Source organism: Marmota monax, unplaced genomic scaffold (genome assembly GCF_021218885.2).
Source record: "Marmota monax isolate L192 unplaced genomic scaffold, Marmota_monax_Labrador192_F-V1.1 WCK01_AAM20220418_F8-fsc00017, whole genome shotgun sequence".
NCBI lineage: Eukaryota > Metazoa > Chordata > Mammalia > Rodentia > Sciuridae > Marmota > Marmota monax.
Genome location: NW_026695241.1, coordinates 7,008,927 through 7,031,644, shown reverse-complemented (window position 1 = coordinate 7,031,644; position 22,718 = coordinate 7,008,927). Strand labels below are relative to the sequence as shown.

Sequence of the window (22,718 nt, the reverse complement as noted above, 5' to 3'; positions counted from 1 at the left end):
ATCAAGAAGGGAGGGAACCAAACTGGGGGAAAAAAAATCCATACAGCTGGTTTTTATCCGAACACAGAACACCATTTATTTTTAAAAAAACATTTATGAAAGTTTTCTTCATTTCTCACATTCAGTTAGTATACAGTTGGCATTTTCAAAATTCAAACCTGATGTGGATTTGGAATTCAATGAAGCACATTGGAAGACATCTGAGTGAAGGGAAAAAAAAATTCTAGCCATATGCTACTGGTGCATGAATTTGAATATTTGAAAGGTAATCTAGAAATGAGAATGCTTCCAATTCTCCTTACCAACAACATTAATTCATAGCAACCACACGAGTCGTAGACAGAGCTGGTTCCCCATGTGAGAGACAATAGTGGGATAGAGCCCGGGGCTGGCCTTGTAGTACCGCCCGGCTAAGTCACAAGCGTAGTTCTCACTGGGTCACTGGACATCCAGCAGCTGTTTGGTCACTGGTGAGGGGGGCTTCATGACTCTGGCCTCACTGGGTACATTAACACACAAGAGAGTTTCTCAGATATTCAAGTTTGGTTAACAACTCAGATTGGCCACTTTCAAAGACACCAGAAAACAGACCTCTCCTATTAAGGATTTGCTCCTTAGGTCTTTCTGTTTATCTACACAGCCACAGAGGAAATGACCAGAGCCAACCACACAGCAGGGACTTTCCCCCTAGCTCTGACACTTGTTTACACCCTGACCAGGATGGGAGGAGAGCCCGTGTTCTAGCTGGGAGGTTCCCTGACAGTGCTCAGTCAGCCCTGCTCACCTTGTCCCCAGGCCAGGCCTCTAACTGGGTCATTCTGTCAGAGAATATACAAAGCAAGTGGTCACATGCTTTGCTAATCCACTCATGTGCATTCAGGGGACACTGACTCACACAAAACCAGAATCCACAACACGATGCCAGCTCACTCTCCAAGCCGCATGTCAGGGACCCGACCTGTGTGTTCACATAGGCTGCTACAACACCAGGGGGGAGTCCAGATGCTGAACGTCCTGCTTCCTGTGCTTTTGGAAATGGAAGGGGATGGCAAGACTTGAGAGAGGTAAGCAAACCTTTATTACCTTGTTGATAAGACGGGAGAACAAAACGATGGCTTTGCTCCTGTCCTTACACAAACGGACTAAGACTCCTACCTGCCGCCGATTAGGGAGATGTGTTCTTCCCAGAAGCATTAGAGAGGGCCAGAATAGGGCCAAGAGCCACAGCTCTGTGTGACAAGGGGAATCGCATGTCCACCACAGCCCCATTCAGCCACCAGGGTCTCTACCTCACCCCCCATCATCCTAGCACAGACCTGAAGATAAGGGAAGCCCCAGGTCTGTCAGGGAGAAGTCTCTGTGGAGTGGATACACAATGGTTAGCAGAGACCCTCTTCTCAACCTGCACCTTTTATAAGGTGACGCTCATGTCTCTACTCTCACCAGAGCGAACTCTCGGGTGCAAGCACGGCTGCAGGGCCAGGTGTTACCACCTCTCCAGAGCAACTCGCCTCTCTGGCCAGGAGTTTCTGAAGCAGATAGATGTGAGCTAGTCAGAAAGCACTGGCTTCCCCAGGGCCACCTGCATCCCAGAGATCTAGGGTGATCTCCACCCCAGGCAGTGAAATACAATCTAAGGTGGGACAAAGGCCTGGAAAAGATGTGCCTGTGTTATGCGTGAATTAGCTCCCTGAATGCTTTCCGCCTGGCTGAGTTGTGATGGTGGAATCTTATCTCTGCAGCCTAATGTGGTGTGACCAAGGGAGTTTTTGTTGTTGTTTGCTTTGGTCTGCAGGTTGCCTAAAATTACACAGCTAGTAAACTGCTGTCCCTGAACCTGCCTGCTCTCCACAGCATGGACAACAGCTGATTAAGGAGTCCATCAGGTTAAGCCTGAAAGTCCCCAGGAAGCACAATGGCAAAGGTTTGAGAAATGCCAAACTCTGGCCAACTCCGGGCTAATTTGGGATTCCAAAGTGGTAAGGTAAGACACGGGGCCACTGGAGCTATGGAGTTGCCCCACCAGTGAAGACTGCTTCCCACCACGGCCTTTCGCAAGCCAGAAAACATTTGGAAAACTTGAGAATTTGACTACATCCAGAAACTGGCACTGAGTAATCACTCCATGGTTGAGCAAGTGCTTTGCTGAAAAAGGTCTATTGGATGACAAACCATACATCAACTTGCCTTCACTTTATTGGAAGGAGAAATTCTAAACAGATTCTGAAAGAGATCAACCCTAACTTTATTTAGGTCACGCTGCTGACACACACAAATAATGGGAAGCGTGTGACTAATTGAGAAACAGCAAGGAAAGGTCAATGCCTAGTTTATTTCTTAACTCACAATAATGTGAGTAACACTCGTAGGCATTTGCACTATCCACTCGTCGATGCTGCAGCCGTTAAAGGAACAGAAGTAGGGAGGTTCATTTAAACTCATTTTTTTTTAAAATAAAAAAGCTCTGCCAGTACATGGCGACTTAAACCTGAAAACCACACATTTCAGAACAGCTCTCAAATGCATTTAGATAATGAAGCCTCAGTAACCTACCTGTGCAGGAGAAATGATTATAACCCCCATTTTATCAATAAGCAGCTGGATATTCTTGCATGTGAAGTGATCTGCCCAAAGTCCCTCATTAGTTAATGATAGTTGAGCCAGAATTAGATTGTGAGTCTCCAGGCTCCGTACCAAGGGCACAGGGCTCTGTGGTCTCGGGAGGGTAGGCCAAGTATAAGATGCTGAATCCAAGCAATACCTGTGTTTATTATGGACTGTGCAATTCCTATGTTGATTATGATCACTGATGTCCATGTACCCCCGAAGGCAACCAGCCTTCCTGTACCTGGATCCCTGCATCTAGATCTATAAAGGACCCAGCAGGAAATGATGGGAACTTGATCTATTGGTGACTCACAAGGCCTGTGGCTCCGTTCAGAGCGAATTCCCTGCTGAAGGTGGGGAGCAGCATTTGAGCATACAGGGAAGGTGGCACCATGCTCTGGCACTCTGTACATTGGCAACCTTTGGCTAGGAGGAAAGATCATCTTCTCTGAGCACACTGAAGAAAGACAGCCCAGGGATGCCACAAAACCTGGGGGACCAGGCTGTGGATACACTTCCCCGTCTACACACCCCCGGGGAGTGTTTGGTCTGATGGATGGCGAAGGTGGTGTTGAACATGGTACTCACTCAGAGACACTGAAGAGCCTGGGGAAGCACAGAATGCCCGTGTCACCCTCATCTTGCGGGAAAAACTACAAGGGAAACGAGGCCAACCCAGATCATAAGTGGATACGCTTCGAGTAGCCCCCGGGGCTTCTGAACACCAAGCGGAAGCTTGTCAGACATTAATGTGCCCAGGGACCTGCAGGTTCTGCTTCAGCCTGGCTCAGGTGGGGCTGAGATTCTGCATTTCAAATAAGCACTAAAGGGATGATTTCCATGCTCCCGGGCCGGACCACACACTGAGTAGCAGGATCTAGAATACCACGACCTTCTGTGCCCTTGTAATTTCAGGCCTCCCCCTCACCCCATCCCCCATGCTCATGACAGGCTCCTACATCCTGCCATATGCACATCCACCAATTTCACTGGTCTGAGCTCATCCTCTGTCTCACTCTGTGCCACCTTGGGCTGGGCTACTTCATGCTTGCTGTCCCCTCTGCCTAGGAACTCTTCTGCTGAATGACTAACTGCCATGACCCCTCATCTCCTCCAGTGCAGAACCAACCCTGCCCCCTGCTTGCAAGCACTGCACCCACTCTTGTGTCTCCTGTACCCCCTCCCTGTCCACGTTCTCCACAGCACTTACCACTATTTTAAAATTTCATACATGATTGGCTTAGCTCACTGTCCACCTCACACCTGCCTGTCGAGCACAGAAGACAAGCATTTTGTCTTGTTCACTGCTGGATCCCAGTGTGTGGCATCTAATAGGCACTTCAATATTTGTTAAATGAAGAAAGAATTTAACTTCTAATGAAAATTTTAAAGTGCCTACCATCCTCCTCAAGGACTCTGAGGAACTGTTTGCTTACAACTGATGTGAATGATTGTTTTTCTTAACTGAACAAAGCACCTCGGGATTTCCTAAGGATCTGTTGTTAAAGACTACAGATTCTCTCCTGTAACTGTGGGCTTCGTGGAGAAAGGCACTCCCAGTGTTTTCTAGTTCTTGTTTGCCATTCAGCTGATGGGGCTCCTCCTCCCACTCACAGGACCCACACAGATGGGGATATATCAAAATCAACAGGCAGATTGCCCCAGGAAAGGGTCCTACTCCCACCCATGGAGAAAAGAAGGAAGCAGGACGGGAATGTGCCCGTGGTACACACAATGACTCCAAGGCTCAGCAAGTGATGGGCCTGCTGGGGTCTCACTTGGTAAGGCTGGGACTGGAACCTATGCATGGCTCCTAAGTTACTCCTCTGCTCCTCTTTACAAACAGAAGTTGGCAGCTGGGTTGAGAGTGGTTTCAGCTACACAACTCAGGACAGGGACCCTGAAGAAGTCTAATGATATCCATGGAATCAGAGAAAGTCTTCCTGGGAGTCAGTCCTGTGTGTGCATCAACGGTGGCTACTGGTAAACAGAGGACCCTGTCCAGTGTGAGGCCAGGACCCACACTGCCCTTGAGCCTGGCTGTGCCTCTCACCATACACACCCGAGATAGGTGGGCATGTGGGAAGCTCCGCATTAACCACAGCACAGTTCCATTCCCCAAGACAGGACATTCTTAGAGCTTATAGATTACAATTTTAAAGTTGCAGGTGGAAATGTGTGTCCAAGTTCACTACCACCTTTCTCTAAAGGTTTCTCCTCTCCCACTCCATCCCAAGTAAGCCCACGTGTCAGGGCAGGACTGGAGGCATTCCTGAGTGTCAAGAGGATTCCTGACTCACATTCAATTCACCCCTGGGGCCAGCGTCCCCAGAAGAAAGACCTGCCTAGTTCATGATTCACATTGTACCTTAGAGTCCAGTTCGCCCTAAAGCTGCGTTGGAGGGCAGCTTGGGTGCTGGGTTTGCACTGGACACACAGACCTCTCTGCTTAGCTATAGCCACCTGTGCACATGCAGAACTGGCTTCTGGGAAAATCCAAGTTAGAGGTCACCCTTAAGACACTAGAACTCAATGTGCCCAGGGTGTGGTACGATTTTGCAGTCCTGATATGAACAGTGTGGATAAAAAGGACAGTTTGTGGCCTATTTCATAACGGCTCACTCCTGTTCCCAGCTATCTGCCTATAATGAAGAACACACAATTCTGTCTGTACCCTCCTGAGCAGGGCATGAAGCCACAGTGAGGGGCTGGTCCGGGAACTGCCTGGGAACTGAAGGAAAGAATGACTTTCTCTAGGTTCCGTTCATGGGACCTATGAATTCAACAAACCAGAGAGAGATTACTACGAGAAAAATCATGTACATTTAATTTCATGTTAATATTTTTACAAGGAAAGAAGTGAAAACCCTAAAGAAGTGGTTGGACCCAGAGGCTTATATACTGCCTTAACAAAAGCAATAAATTGTGGAGATAGGATAAGACAAAGAAAAACTGGGTGTAGTGTGGGGTGGTAAATTATGGGAAAGTCACTAGGGAATATGTGGGAAAAATTAATGGAAGATAAGGCTTATTCTAGTGAGACTGATACAAACTCTTCTGATATAAGCTCCTCCCCTTCTCTAATGATAAAAATGTTCTCTTCCTGGTACAGGGAGGGGACTTTTCTTCCAAGAAATATATGCTCTGACTTGAGATAGAAAGAAGAAGGGCAGAGAACCCTCCTGCACTTGCTAATTCTCAACTGCCACCAGCCTGGATAATCAAGGTGTCCAAATGACATACTTTGGGGCCTGTTCTGACTCCTGCAGGGCTGAGAAGCCAGCACTGTTGGGTAGCAGGGGGGCAGACTTTCACATGTCAAGAAGAAAAGGAGTGAAATGTAGGAAGAAAACTAAGTGGTAGCAGCTTCCCTAAGCCCTGCTTCCCAAATGTGGCTTCCAGAGTCTCATGCTGTTCCCAACGCTATCAGGTTTTTAATTTGTTTCTAATCTCAAAACCTTTATCCACTGTTACACCAATGCCCAGAGTCTCACAGCCCCCATCTCTCTCTCTTTCTCTTTCTCTATCTCTCTCTCTCCCTCTCTCTCTCTCTCACTCTCTCTCTCTCCCTCTCTCTCTCTCTCTCTCTCTCTCTCTCTCTCTCTCTCACACACACACACACACACTCACCCTCACTTAAGAGAAGACAGTAATGAGAAAAGCCAGGTCAGAGAAGATGCTAGAAAAAGAAGAAAGTTGTAAGAAAAAGGAAGGTGGAGAAGAGGAGAAGCTGTCCTAACAGTCGGTCACCAAGCTCTTGACTCCCACCGCATGGGGCCAGATCTTTCGGGAACAATGGAAGGACCTTCTGCTCCTTACTGCGCTCTTCTGCTACAGGTCTAAAGGAAACTAGCTATTGTAAATGGATTCGCCCTTGCCCTCCGCATCAATCAGACTTGAGACCTGAACCTCTGTGATTGTAAACCGATGTCTGTTCTCACTTGCTCCCTGGGGTAAACTTCTGTGTCAATCACATGCCAAGATGACAGTAATGTTACCTCGATGAAGTGCAATTAAAATTGCCAAGGAATGTCCCTTATCACAGAATCACGGAGCTCGCATCTTAAACCTTAGAAACAAACATCATCTACTGTTACCAGACTTTATTGACATGGAAACCGAGGCCCAAAGAGGTTGGTCAAGGTCACATACATTATTAGGAACAGAGCTATGCCAACTGTGAGGACAACGCTCTTTCCGCTACTCACACCGCCTAGCACAACTACGTTTAATTTTAGCTCATCACACATTCAGCTTGCGCTTTCGAGGAATGTTATAGTCCCCACTCCATCTGTTCATCCTTCTACTAGCTTCTCTTTATTCAGTGCTTCCCATGCATCTATCTGATGCACTCTCCTTAAAAAAACAGAGGAGAAGTCCGGGGTTTAAACTGATCACCATCTGTCTGTCATTTGGACAGCCCTGGGATGGCTCAAACACCTGTGGTTGACAATGCTCCATCTTCTTCTGAAGGGCTGGTTCTAGATCTGCAATCCACTTTGGGCAAAGACAGAAAAAAAAATTCTTCCAAGATTTACAGCCACTAAGAGTAAGGCCACCATGGTCATCTTATGGCACACACCATCACCTAATTAGGTTTTGCTTTAAATACAATTAGAACTGTTCAGGTGGAAGCTATCCAGCTAGAAAAACATGTTTGGTTGTGCACCACTATTAAAATCTGTGTCATGAAAAGTTGAAGGCACAGGCCTGGGGATGTCACTCAGAGGTAGAGCTTTTGCTTAGCATGTCTGAGACTCTGGGTTCCATTCCCAGAACTGGAAGGAAGAAAAAAAGTTGACTCAGTTTGAACTTTTAGGGTGCTAAGCTGAAGTGCAGCCCCCAGAGTGTTTCAAGGGTCATAGCTGTGAAGCGTGGTTGCCTCTGGGACACAGAAACAGGTGTGATCCTCATTTCCACCAGAGCCTAGGTCAAAAGCCACACCAATGGAAAGGGTTGCAGGGTTTTCAAAATGCTACCAGGTATGAGGAAAAAAACTTCAGCAATCAAACAACCAAATAATTAAGGAATAATAGTTCACTTCACTGTGCATCTCGGGGAAGCAGAGTACATGGCATTATTTTTTGTGAAGCACCAATACATGGAAGGGTGTTTGATTTGTGTGCAGATGTTGTAAGTACCGAGATGGCTATCTGAGTAGATAAATGCTTCAGGGACTTTGAGCCTTAGGAAAATGGGATCTGGCTAAAGTTTCTTTTTTCTGTTCTCTTGGTTGCTTGAATCTTTTCTCTCCTTACATAAGCCAGGTAAAAATTGATGCTCTCACTCTTCTAAGGTGTAGAAGTACATAAACCAATGAAATTTCAGGGATGAACACTTAGTGTCTCCATGCAATAACTGGTATTTCTGCTGTAACCTCTGACTTCTGTGATTAAAATGCCACTTAGGGGCTGGGGATATAGCTCAGTTGGTAGAGTGCTTGCCTCGAATGCACAAGGCTCTAGGTTCAATACCGGGCACCACCAAAAAAACAAACAAACAAACAAACAAAAAACCACAAAAAAACTAGAACACTATTTAGTGACCTTCCAGGGAATGTGAAACTCTATACTGGGTACCATGCCTGGCTTCCTATGGAGAAGATGCTGGGGCCAAGTCCTACTGCTCTTAACCCCTGAACTGAACTGTTCACCTTGACCTGTCTGATCTAAGAGCTGGGCCTCTCTGTACGCTCCCAGGGACTTACTTACTTGGTCACTGACCTCCTGCTTGTGCTAACTCCAGGACGGGTCACCTTTGGTTGTCTTTTTGGCCACCACCAAGGCTTTCGATGACTGCAGTTCTAGATACCGATTCTCCTGCTCTGGCTGAGGGCCAGGTTCTCCACCCCCAACCAAAAGGGCTCATGTTCTCCACTCCCCAGGCAAGAACAAGGACTCTAGAGATGTGAAACGTTAAGGAAATGGAGGTCACATCCCATGCCTTTCATGGTGGTAGGGCCATTTAAGATGCAGGTGCCAAAGGGATGACATGGACAAAGAAACGGAGAGCTGTCAGGGAAACTGCCTAGGGAGGTGACCTGCAGGAGGAGATTTCAGACAGGTGAAGGGCATTCCAGAGCTCATCATCCATCTATTCACTCGACAACCACAAGTTCACAATCAGTGGATGAGGCACTTTAGGAAACAGTGACATAACACAGGAGACCTGTGCTCACTGACACACAGAGCTAGGCCATGAGGACCACTGCTGAAGCCCTACCTTCTTGGGAAACTGTTTTCTGCTTTCAACTCCTGTGCCTGATAGCAAGTCAACAGGGGTGAATCTGGATGTTGCATATAAGAGCCCAAATCCACCCAGGTATATTGGACCCTAAGTTATATTTCTTCACTGAAGGCTAAAACCTATTAGCTCAAAACCTAGCTGGTGCCAAGCTCAAATTTTTGCAAACTCAAATTTTTGGGCTATTTTTTTCAGTAGCCCAAACAAGCAGATTCTTAATTATTTAGAGCCCATTTTGCATGCCCCCATAAAACGACAACCAGCATCAGCTGGCCAGTGACAAGATAGAGACTTTGTGTTTATAAAACCCTTAGCAACAACTGCCTTTGGAGCAATCGGTCCCAGAGATGCACTGTCAGGCTGCTGAGTGACAGACATCACCTGGACACCTTAGAAGCCCCGTCTGTGGTCCCCCTACCTAGGAATTCCCTTGCCCTCCTCCTCTGACCTTTTACAAACTCTTGCTCTGATGGATTGCAAGTCTACAAATCTACCAAAGTGTTGTCTAACAAAGCTTCTATGTTCTCCTACCACTTTCAGGTCATATCTTTTTCTTTGACCATCCCCCAATCTTCTGAACTCCCTATACCAGGCTGCTATGTTTACAATCATGTGACACTTTTCTCCTGAGGCTGACTGGAGGATGGGTAACACCTGATTCAAGGTAGCCAATCAGATCATCATTCTTGGGAAAGTGGAATTTAGAGAATGGAAAACAATATTAGACACCCAAGTATCCTTATAACTAGGTTCTCCCTCCTCCCTAGAAAAACTAAGTTTTCTTTGCAATGACACCATATTAACTAATGTTAAAACAGAAATAAAATAAAATAAATCAGTGTTGGGAAAGATTAATTTCAACAAGTGGTGATCTAGGAGGACTATCTCACTCCAGTCAGAATGGCAGTTATCATTAATACAAGCAACAATAAGTATTGGCAAAGATGTGGGAGAAAAGGTACGCTTCTACATTGCTGGTGGGACTGCAAATTGTTGCAACCAATCTGGAAAGCAGTATGGAGATTCCTTAGAAAACTTAGAATAGAACCATCATTTGACCCAGCTATCCTACTCCTCAGTCTATGCCCTAAAGACTTAAAAACAGCATACTACAGTAACACAGACACTTCAGTGTTTAGAGCAGCACAATTCACAATTGCTAAACTGTGGAAGCAACCTAGATGCCTTTCAATAGATGAATGGATAAAGAAACTGTGGTATATATACACAATGGAATATTGCTCAGCATTAAACGAGAATAAAGTTATAGCATTTGCAGGTAAATGGATGGCATTGGAGAATATCATGCTAAGTAAAGTAAGCCAATCCCAAAAAATCAAAGGCCAAATGTTCTCTCTGATAAGTGGATGCGGACTCATAATGGTTGGGGGGAGAATGGAGGAACTTTAATTGGGCAAAGAGAGGAAGGGCAGAGGAGGGGGTATGGGGGTAGGAAAGATGGAATCATTGCCCACGGTACGTGTTGACTGCACATATGGTGCAGCTCTATAGTGTGCACAACCAGAGAAATGAAAAGTTGTGCTTTATTTGTGTACAATGAATTAAAAAGCATTCTGCTATCATGAATAACTAATAAGAATAAATAAAAAAAAGGAATTGGGAATGGGAAGGGGGCCTTAAAGAATTCACACCTACGGAGGTGTGAATGAGCAAGACAGGTACTCAAAGGAAAGAAAGTGGGTCAGAGAGCAAGAGGAACTGGAGGGATGGGGAGGAACCAAGGTGGGACAGTTAGACTGAGCCCCAGCATGGATACCTGGGGGCGCTTAGGATGCAGGTCAGGGGATCCCAATATAACCAAAGGAAACCACATTGTTTATTTCCTGATGTACTGAGGTATTTATAGTACATGCTGAGACTGGTGCTGAGGTGATTTGTCTTGTTCCCTCTTCAGGGAAGCTAGAAAACCAGAGAAAAGGCTGTGAAAATACAGCCTGTCCTCAAGAGAAAAGTCAAAGGCAATCAAAAGGACTGATCTTGAGATGACTTGGACATCATAATTAACAGATATTTTAAACAGCCATTAAAGCTAGGCATATGATGCTATTCTATGCCCATAATATTTTACAGAAACAAAAACATTATGCACACGGCATAAAAGAAAGAATGTTCATGATGAACAAGAACTGACTGGAAGATATATTTTTTAAAAATATGAAATTAAAAATTTTTTTCTGAATGTGCTTCAGAGAAGAATGGAAAGGATGAAAGAATCTATGATCTTGAAGACAAAGCAAAGGATTATCCAACCTGTAAAACAGAGAGAAAAAATAAAGAATAAAAAAAAAATTAGACCCTTGGGGACCTGTGAGACTGACTACCCATCCATCCATCAGCATATAGCAATTAAAGTCTGAGAGGAGAGGAGAGGATAAAGAAGAGAAAAATAATGAGGCATCAAGATTATTTGAATAAATAACGACCAGAAACTCTCCAAATTTGGTTAAAGACATACCTTTTCATATTTAAGAAACTCAGTAAACACCAAGAAACACATAGAAAGAAAACCACACCTAGTCATATCATAAACAAACTTCTGAAAACGATTTTAAAAACGAAACATGGCGAATGCACAATATAGAAGACCAAAGGCAAAGATGACAGCAGATTTCCCATAAGAAACTATGCAAATTAGAAGACAATGGGGCTATATATGTAAAGTGCTGAAAGAAAAAAAGTCAAATTAGCATTCTATAACCATAGAAAACAGCTTTCAAAAATAAAAAAGGAAAAAAAATACTTTCTGATGTGCAAAAGTTAAAAGAACTCATCACGAGCAGACCTGCACTATAGGAAACATTCAAGGAAGTCCTTCAGGCAAAAAGAAAGTAATAATAGAATATGGATATATACAAAAGGAAAAAAGCACCACATGATAACTGCTATAGTGTGGATCTTAAGTGTTCACCCAAAGGTTCATGTATTAAAGGTCTGCTTGCCCGGGAGGTGCTATTGGGAGGCAGTGAAACCTTTAATAGGTGGGACCTAGTAGAAAATGATTAGGTCACTGGAAGCGTGCCCCAGAGGCAATTCTGCTCCCTTCCTATTTTTCTATTTTGCTCCCTAACCATTAGGAGAGTGGTTCTGCTCTACCATGTGCTACAGCCATGATGTGCCGCCTTAATACAGGCCCAAAGCACAGACTGAAGCCTTCAAAACTGTGAGCCAAAATAACCTATCTCTTTATAAGTATTTGTTTCAGGTGTTTTATTATAATAATGGAAGGATGACTAACAAAATAACTACATAGGTTAATTTAAAACACCTTTTTTTCCCCTTAATATTTGTTTTGCTAAAAGACAATTGACTGTTTAAATAAAAATAATGGTAATGAATGGCAGGGTTAATATGGAACTGAGTAGTAAAACAGAGGAGGGCAATAGTACACAGGCCAGGAGGAAAGATATGGTTATGCATTAAGATTCTCATACATTAATTAGTATAATATTGCTGGAAGGTGGATGGTGATAAGTAAAAGATGTTTGCAGAAAATGGCAAGGCAACTACTAAAATAATATTATTTTTATGTTCATTAAAATGGTAAATAAGATAAATATGAATATTAAGAGGGAGATGAAGCCAGGCACAGTGGTGCATGCCTGTAATCCCTGCATCTCTTGGGAGGCTGAGGCAGGAGGATAGCGAGTTCAAAGCCAGCCTCAGCAAAATCAAGGCACTAAGCAGCTCAGTGAGACCCTGTCTCTAAACAAAATACAAAATAGGCCTGGGGATGTGGCTCAGTGGCCAAGTGCACCTGAGTTCAATCCCCAGTACCCCAGCCCCCACTCCTCCAAAAAAAAGGGGAGAAGAGTCACAAAAGAATACTCAATCCACAAGGAGGCAGAAAAAAGAAAAAGGTAATAAAGAACAGATTAAGTATCAAAAAAAAAAAACAACAATTAACGAAGTGGATAGTTTAAACCAAATCAAATCAATAATCATATTACATATAAGTAGCCTAAATATCCCAATTAGAAGACTGATTGTCAGCTGGGACAGAAACACAAGACCAAAGCATATGTTGCTTACAAGAAATCCATTTCAAATATACAGCCACAGCTAGGTTAAAAGTAAAAAGATGGAAGATGATACACCATCCTAACATTAATAAAAAGAAAGGTGGAATGGCTTCATTATTATCAAAGTAGATTTCAGGTCAAAGAACATTAGCACAGTAAAGAGGGTAATTCCATAATGGTAGAGGGAGTCAAATAATCAAAGGAACACAACAACTGCAAATATTTAGACACCTAACAAGAGAGCTTCCAAATCACATGAAGAAAAGCAATAGAATTGCAAGGAAAAACAGACAAGTGCATAGTCTATGATTTTTAACAACCTTCTCTCAATAATTGAGAGAAAACTAGACAGAAAAATGAGGTAGTATACAGAAGCCTTAAACAACACTATAATTAAATTTATATCGTGTCAAAAACAGTACATTCAACAACAAAAGATTACACGTTAAAGAATGTATGGAACAATTACCAATATAGATCACATTCTAAACTATAAAATGTGTATTAATGAATGTGAAAGTATTCAAGTTCTACAAAGTATGTTCTCTGACCACAACAAAATTAAATTTGAAATCAATAACAGAACAATATTTTGAAAATTTCCAAATATTTGAAAGAAAAATACAGTAGTTTCCCCTTATCTGGGGAGGAAACATTCCAAGTTCCCCAGTGGATCTCTGAAGCAAGAGAAGTATCAAACTCTAAGTATCTGGTTTTTTTCCTGTACATACATGTCTATGATAAAATTTAGTTTATAAATTAGGCACAGTATAAAATGAACAATAACTAAAAATAAAATAGAACAATCATAATAACGATTATCATCTCTCTCTTTCTCTCAATATCATCTTGTACTATCTATCAATCTTAGCAACCTTAATATCTATATTAAGTTGAAAACTTTCACCTTTTCACTTAAAGAGAGCACTTTATTGCTTTTCATTGGCTTATCTGAATTGCCAGTCACACTACTCTTATGTTTGGGGGCCATTATTGAGTAAAATAAGATTGAACACAATAAGATGTGAACAAAATAAGATGAACACAAGCAGTACAATACTTCAACTCTCTCAACAGTGGAGACAGCTACTGAGTGACTACAGGTGGGTAGCATACACAATGTGAATATGTTGGACAAAGGGATGATCCAAATACCAGGTCAGATAGAGCTGGATGCACAAGATTTCATCATGTTACTTAAAACAGCATGTCATTTAAAACTTATGAATTGTTTATTTCTGGAATTTCCTATCTAATATTTTCAGACCATGAATGATGGGTGGGTAAACTGTGGAAGGTAAAGCTGCAGATGACTGGAGACTACTGTAACAAATTTATGGATAATTCATAGGTCAATGAAGAAACTAATAGGAAAATTCAAAAATATTTTTAACTGGATGAAAGTGAAAACATGAAACAGAAAATTTTGTGGGGCACTACTAAAGCAATTTAGAAGAAAACATTAAAAGCTTATAGTCCAGAAGAAAGGTCTTAAAACAATAATTTCAGCTTCTTCCACCTTAAAGAACTAGAAAGAGTAAATGAAAGCCAACACAAACAGAAGAAAGGAAACAGTAGAATAAAAATCAATTAAACACAAAACAAAAAAATAGAGGGAAACAGTAAAATCAAAAGGTGATTCTTTGAGAAGATCAATAAAACCGATAAATCTGTAATCAACATTGTTAGGGGAAAAGGGAGAGAAACTATAGTTATCAGGAAGGTTAAAGGTGTTTTTGAGACAGTTATTAAAAGGACCTTAAGAACAACGTTATGCCAATAAATTCAATAATTTAAATTAAGCTGAAAAATTCCCTGAAAGATACAAACTAACAGAGATCAATCAATAAAAGAACAGATAATCTAAATAGGCTTACAACTATTAAAGAAATTGAATTTCTAGGTTAAAATCTTCTAATAAAGAAGATTCTGAGGGGCTGGGGATGTGGCTCAGGAGGTAGTGCGCTTGCCTGGCATGCGTGTGGCCCGGGTTCGATCCTCAGCACCACACACAAACAAAGATGTTGTGTCCGCCGAAAACTAAAATAAATAAATATTTTAAAAATTCTCTCTCTCTCTCTCTCTTTAAAAAAAGAAAAAAGAAGAAGATTCTGAGCTTAGATGGTTTCAGTGGTGAAATCTACTAAACATTTAAGAAAAATAATAGTGATATATCTACACAAATACTTCCAGGAAATTTAAGAGGGAAGAATGCTTTCCACTTTTTTTCTGATTTTAAGATCACTACAATACCAAAACCAAAGATATACGGTGGACCAACCTGAACATACATGCAAAAATTTAAACAAAGAGTTTAACAAATCAAATCTAACAATAAATTTAAAAGATAATATTTGACCAAGGGGGTTTTATTCCAGGAATACAGGGTGATTTAACATTAGAAAGATCAACCTAGCTGGGTGTGGTGCCACATATTTATAATCCTAGCTAAATGGGAAGCTGAGGCAGGAGAATCCCAAATTCAAGGGCAGCCTCAGTTTTGGTGGGATCCTCAACACCTCAGCAAGACCTTGTCTCAAAATAAAAAATAATAAGTGCTGGGGATGTAGCTCAGTGATAAAATGCCCCTGGGCTCAATCCTAGTGCTCAAAACAAACTAACAAAACAAAACCCCAGAAATATCAGTATAATTCACTCCAGTAACAACTAAAATGAAGTCATATGATCATCTCAATAGGCATAGGAAAAACATTTGACAAAATCCAATCCTCTAGGTAAAATCTGTCAGCGAAGTAGGAGTAGAACAGAACTTCCTCAACTTGATAATGAGCATCTACAACAAAAAAACACTGCCAGTATTTATCATATTTAATGCATAATGAAAGACGGAGTGTTTCCCCCCTAAGATCAGAAAAAAAGGCAAGATTTTCTCTCTTATTTCCATTTACACACTGTATTGGAGATTCCAGCCATGCCATTAGGTAGATGTAAGAAAAGAAATAAAAGGTAATCAGCTTAGAAAAGAAATAAAACTATCTGCACATAATGCCATCATCTTATAGAAAATAGAAAAAAAAATCTACAGAAAAAAAATCTTAGAACTAATAAGTAAGCTCAGCAAGACTGCAAGTTACAATGTCAATATGTAGAATGCATTTGCATTTCTATATCTTGGCAAAAAAAATCAGAAATTAAGATTTAAAATACAATTTGCAAAAAAAAAATTTTTTTTTGAAACACCAAGGCATAAATATGTGCAAGACCTGGCAAAATACATGCAAGACCTATATGTTAAAACTACACATTATTGAGAGAAATTAAGCAGAGTGATATACCATGTTCATGAATTGGAAGATTCAATATCATTAAGAGGTTACTTCTCCCAAATTGATCTAAAGATGTAAAGTAATCCCAATGAAAATCCCATTAGACACTGTTTTTTAGTAGTTGCCAAGCTGATTAACAATTCATGTATTAGTACAAAGAATACAGAATAGGGGCTGGGTTGTGGCTTAGTGGTAGAGCACTTGCCTAGCACGTGTGAGGCATTAGGTTTGATTCCCAGCACCACATATAAATAAATAAAAAATAAAGGTCCATCAACAACTAAAAATTTTTTTCAAAAAAAAAAATCCAGAATACAAACAACTTTCGAGACTTATCATAGTAACACTACAGCAATCAAGACAGTGTAGTAGGCATCAAGATAGACAACTAGATCAATGCAGAAGAACAGAGAATCCAGATACAGATTCACATAATGTGGTTATTTATTTTAAACAAAGTTACAAAGCAATGTAGTAGAAAAAGGGAGTTTTTATGACAAATGGTTCTGTAACAATTTGAAATCCATATGTTAAAAAAAAAGCCACAACAAACTTCAATACATACTTTGAATCATATATAAAAATTAGTTTAAAGTGAACCTTGGATCTAAATGTAAACGCATAAAACTTTTAAAAGAAAACATAGGAAAAAATCTTCGAGAGCTTATGTTAGGCAAATACCTTGTACATAAAACACCAAAAGTGCAACCCATAAAAGAAGAAAAATAGATAATTGGGATTCAAAATGAACAATATCTACTCTTGGAAAGACATTGCTTATAGAATGAAAAGATAACTCACATATTGGGATAAAATATTTGCATATCCTATATCTGATAAGGAACCTACCTAAAATATATAAATACCCTCAAAACTCAATAATGAGTGAATAACCATGTCAACAACGTAATGGGCAAAATATTTGAACAGGCACTTGACTAAGAAGAGATATTAATGGCAAATAAAAACACGAAAAGATACTGAAGGACAAGAGTCATCCACTAGTTATAGTAAATGCCCAACAAATCTATAAGGATACACTACCATTGCACACTTATTACAATGGTTAAACTTAAAAAGGATTGATCATACTGGGTTTGGTCAAAGATGTGAAGCAACTGGAACTCTCAAATACTGCTGGTGAGGATGTAAAATGGGTAAAAATTCTTTCAGAAACATTTCAGTAGCTTCTAAAATAGTTAAAACATATGCCTATGAGATGGCTCAGCCATTCCAAATCTTATGTTTTTTTTTCCTCCCAAGAGAAATGGAAGCATATGTCCATGCAGAAATCTGTACACAAATATTCACAGCAGCTTTATTTGTGATAGCCCTAAGCTGGAAACAACTCAAATGTCCATCAAAATGTGAATGGACCAATTGTGATATGCCCATGCAATGGAATACCACTTAGCAATAAACAGGATGGAAGTGTTAATGCATGCTAAAACATGGAGAAATCTTAAAATAATTATGCCGAATGAAAGAAGCTATTCACACTCCACTCAGAAAAGTACCCGCTATGTGATTCTATTTATATAACATTCTAGACACTGCAACGTAATCTACAGTGACAGAGGCAGATTAGAGGTCACCAGCCCATTTGTTGGAGGATGGAAAGGAATGAAAGTAGAGATTACAAAGGGGAATTTGAAGAAGCAGCTTCTGCAGGTGTGAAAGGGAAAATTCCTCAGCCAAATTAAATTGAGTAGAGTTTATTTGAGCAAAGAAAAATAAAACCCAATTCATGAGTCAGGCAGCTCCCAGAGCTGGGGCAGTTCTGAAAACGCTAGCCAACAATGTGATCAAACAGCACTTACAGAGAGACAGAAGTGAGGCGTAGGAGCCACTCATTGGCCACAGCTTAATCAACCAGTCAATTCCTACAGCTCAGTTAATTGGCTACAGGGCATCCTGCAACCACACAGAGCTCAGTTACTGTGATTAAATTTTATGTGGGTTTGGTCTGTGGGACCTAGTGCAGGTGCCTAGTACACATCGGTGGCCTTTTACAAAACTGTACTTAACATGGGTGACAGAGATCTTCATTACCTTGTTATGATGGATTCATTATGGGTATGCATATGTTGAAACTTACCAAACTGGGCAGTCTGTGTGCCACATATTCTATATCAATCACATCTCAATAAAGGTATTCTATTTAAAAAAAAAAAAGTTACCAGATACCTTTAATTTTTTTTTTAACCAAAATATTTCTGCAGAAAAAAAAAGTAATAAAACTGTAAGGGGTATGGGGATTGGACCCAAAAGCTGTTAGCTACAAAACCCAAATTTCTTTGTTGCATGCTATATCCTAAAAGTCATACACATGTAACTTCCGTAAATGATCTCTTGTTTATTTAACTCTATAATAATGGCTAACATTAACTTCCAGTTATATGGTACATTTTCACCCCACATATCTTTAGGTTAAATAGATGCCACAAGAAGATATCCTGTTTTGCTTTTGGCTTTGCTTCTCCTAGGCACAGAACTAAGAGGAGTGTAAAAATGTTTTAGCAACACAATTGCAGAGTCCAGGTGCACTTCCTGTCTTTCTGGGCTGCTTCTGTCTTCCCTCTCCTTTTTTTTTTTTTTTAAACTGGAGTTGGGGTAGAAAATGTATTTGTCAGGGGCTGGGATTGTGGCTCAGTGGCAGAGCATGTGTGAGGCACTGGGTTCGATCCTTAGCACCACATTTAAATAAAATAAAATAAAACAAATAAAGGTGCATCAACATCTCAAAAATATATATTTTTTAATGTATTGATCAATTAGACACTGCTTTCCTTTTTTTAAGTAAGCAGAGAAAGGTCAGGGAGGATTTTCAGTGGGCTAGCCCTCTAAATGAATAGCCCGGGTCCACGGGCTCATATGCCTGCCACTGTGTCTTGTGTACTAAGAAAACTTGAGAGCAGAACATCAGTGAATGAATCTGATTATTTGAGCTCACTTCTTTATGGTAAACAATCGGTAATTTTATAATGCTTTATAGAGTTTCCAAATAAATACATTTCTTTCTTTCTTTTTCTTTTCTTTCTTTCTTTCTTTTTCTTTTTCTTTTTTTTTTTTTTTGTAGAATTAAGGAACTCATAGAAAATTACTTTTTGAATGGTACAGAATGAAATTCATCCAAGCAAGTTCAAATCTGGCCAGGTTGACTTCAGCTTGCCAGGGAAGATGCTGTCTGAAAGATTACCATAAGTACCTAAGAGTTCTAATTTCTTTAGGACTTTCTCTTTTTCTTTGCCATGGATCTTGTATAATCTCAATGCTATCATAAGAGCATTTAGGATACTGCAAGCAGCTTAAAGCAAGTTTCTCAAACTTATAACATGCAAATAAAATCACATAGGGAATCGGGACAAAATGCAGATTCTGATTCGGAGGTCTGGATTGGAGCCTAAGATTCTGCATTTCTGACAACCACCCTGGTAAGGCATCTGCCAGGTACTATGACATGGGTATGGCTGGTTCCAGACAACACTTAGCAAGGGCTTAGGCTGCAATGGTTCTCAAAGTGTGACAACTGGACCAGTTGCATCAGCATCATCTGGGAACTTGAGAGAGATGCAAGTTTTGGAGGATCCTACCCCCACCTCCTAAATCAGAAACTCTGGTGGTGGAGCCCAGCAGAGGTTATGAAGCCTTCCAGGTGATTCTGGAATGTGCTGATATTGGAGAAGCACTGATTTAGAGAATGAGGAAAGCCTGGTGAAAAACAGCTCAATTTCAAAAGGTCTGCAGCTCTGAGAAAGCCGTGGAAACTCGGCGAGGAAGCCTAGTCTGGTGGACTATTTTAAACCAGAATGTGTGTGCATCTTCCAAGAGACACCATCAGTTCTAATTTTTTTTTAAGAAAGAAATTGCCATGTTAAATGCACAAATGTAAAAGCTTTCTTGTTGACAAGGTACAATATACACACCAGCATCACCAGCAGATCCATTTTCACATGTTTATAATAAACATGTCACAACCCTATTTTTTAAAATCCTCTTCCCTCTCCAAACTCTATGTTTAAATTAGAGCACATAAAACTACATCTATTCTTAAACTTTACAAAGCTTAAATAATGTTTGAGAACATTACAAAACGGTCAGGAAAACAAAACACAGCCACCAATTTATAGCAGCAAAACAAAAAATCTATCTGTTGGGCAAACAACAGAATCAGAGGATCCTATTTATGACGGTGCTGGCAAGCAGGTTTTGCCCTGCGTCTAGTCGCTTCCACTGATCACCCAGTGAGGTCAATCCAACGATTATTTTGAATAATTCTACCACTTATCTAGAGATGTTTTCTTTAAAAAAATATATTATAGGCACCAGATAAACCAGATCAGCATAGCTATACAGGTAGGTAACGCAGCCTCGAGAAAGGTAGGAGGTCGACATGCCACATTCAACAAAAAAAAAAAGGGGGGGGGCGGAATATTCATAGGAACAAAGCTAAGTATTTTATACCTAGGTTATCCCCAAGGCCATACAGAGGAGGGGAAGTATGTAAAACATAGTCTCCACAAAAAATGGTAGTTAAGAACACAAAGAGACACAAATGACACAATGTTGCTTAGAGCCACATAAACTCAAAGCCAAACATTATCATTATGCTTTGGTTACTCCTGCCAGGCACAGAGGAAATCAACACACCTCCCTCCTCAGTCCATACCTCCCCTCCATGCCAGATGCTTGGCAATAGGTACTAACACCAACAGGTGGTCCACAAGACCTGGCCCCTCCAAGTGTGATCCAGGGCCACATTGTGTCTCGGTGTCACCTGACTCCCTCGGGGCCCACCCTGGTCCCCATGAACGACAATCTGCATTTTAACAACATCTCTAGGAGACTTGTGGGCACTTCATTTCAAGACCCACTGCCCAAACCTGCCTTGGATCCCCCACCCCACCACCCACCATGACTTCTGATTTTAGTTCAGCGTGGCCACTTCATGGATGTAGGTGTCCAGGTGAAGACACCCAGCCACTCTGACTCACTGACATATCAGCCGAGGAAAGGACACCTTGCAAGGAATTCAAGATCCTTTACCAAAGCCTGTCTTATTTTGGACAGCAAGGTGGCAGGAACAGAATTCCTCCTGTTTTACAGATTGAGAAAAACCAGTCTCATAAAAGCCAAGTGCATTATTTAAGGTCAAAGCTTATTGTTAGTGAAGTAATGACAAAAAGCCATGTTTCTTCTTATCTGTCTTCTAACGGCTGTCTGGTGTTCCCTGGACATTCTGAAGAGAGTAACGCTTGCACATAAATTGGGATCTGAGGTTCTCACTGTGAGGTTCTCACAGTCTGATCTGTCATTAAGAATCTGGCGTTATTTATTTTCGTTCTTTCCTTTTTTCTCTCTTTCATTTCTTTCTTTTGTATCTGGTTGTGTTTGGTTTCTAGTTTGTTTGTTTGTTTGTTTACTAGTAGCAAATGACCATCTGGCCTCTCATCCCCCAAGACGCCTCACTCACCCCTATACTCAGAATTTGGCCTTCATTCAGTGTAGTTATTTTCTTTTTTCCTACTGTGGAATTCACATAGAAAAATACAGGCAGACCTCCTTTTCCTGTGCTTTAGAGATATTGCATTTTTTACAAATTCAAGGCTTGCGGCACGCTGCATGGAGTTAATCCAGCGGTATGGTCGTCCAGCAGCGTGTGCCCGAGTCTCATCTCTGCCACATTTTTGTAATTCAAAGTTCAAAATATCAAAAATTTCAAACATTTCATTATTTCATCATGATACTTCGTATTTTCATCATTTCAAATTTTTTGGTCATTATTGTATTTATTATGGCAAACGATGACCTGTGATCTTTGATGTTACTATCATTATTGTTTGGGGGCACCATGAACTACACCCATATAAGACAGTGAACTTAATCAAGAGATGTGGTGGGTGGTCCGACTGCTCTACCAACTGTTCCCACACCTCTCTCCCTTTCCTCAGGCCTCCCTAGTCCCTGAGACACAACAACACTGAACTTAGGCCATTGAATAACCTTACGGCAGCCCTAAGTGTTCAAGAGAAAGAGTCACGTGTCTTTCACTTTGAATCAAAAACTGGAAATGACCGAGTTTGGTGAGAAAGTCATGTTGAAATGGAGGTGGGTCTAAAGCTAGGCCTCTTTGGCCAGTTGGCCCAGTTGTTCATGAAGGAAATTAGATTTCTTTCTTTCTTTATTTTTGAACCCAGGTCTTTGTGCATGCAAGGCAAGCACTCTATACCAACTGAGCTATATCCCCAACCCCCACTTTTTTTTTGGTACCAGGGATTGAATTCAGGGGCACTCAACCACTGAGCCACATCCCCAGCCCGATTTGGTATTTTATTTAGAGACAGGGTCTCACTGAGTTTCTTAGTGCCTCACTTTTGCTGAGGCTGGCTTTGAACTTGTGATCCTCCTGCTTCGGTCTCCTGAGTTGCTGGGATTACAGGTATGTGCTACTGCACCAGGCTTTTGAAGGAAATTAGAAGTGCTATTTCAGCCAGCACATGAATGAAAGAAAGCAAACCAGGAAATGTCCACTGAGGCGGCA

The 22,718-nt window shown here is 41.1% G+C and overlaps 1 protein-coding gene and 1 long non-coding RNA gene across 7 annotated transcripts in view; one reads left to right on the top strand and one right to left on the bottom strand.

The window, feature by feature from the left end:
• Foxn3 (forkhead box N3) overlaps positions 1–22,718 on the bottom strand; it is a 387,213-nt gene that overhangs the window by 293,137 nt on the left and 71,358 nt on the right. The window lies entirely within an intron of this gene.
• LOC124090226 (uncharacterized) lies at positions 729–12,774 on the top strand. Its single transcript, XR_006851027.2, has 2 exons — positions 729–1,064; positions 1,796–12,774. It is a non-coding gene; the product is annotated as an uncharacterized LOC124090226 (long non-coding RNA).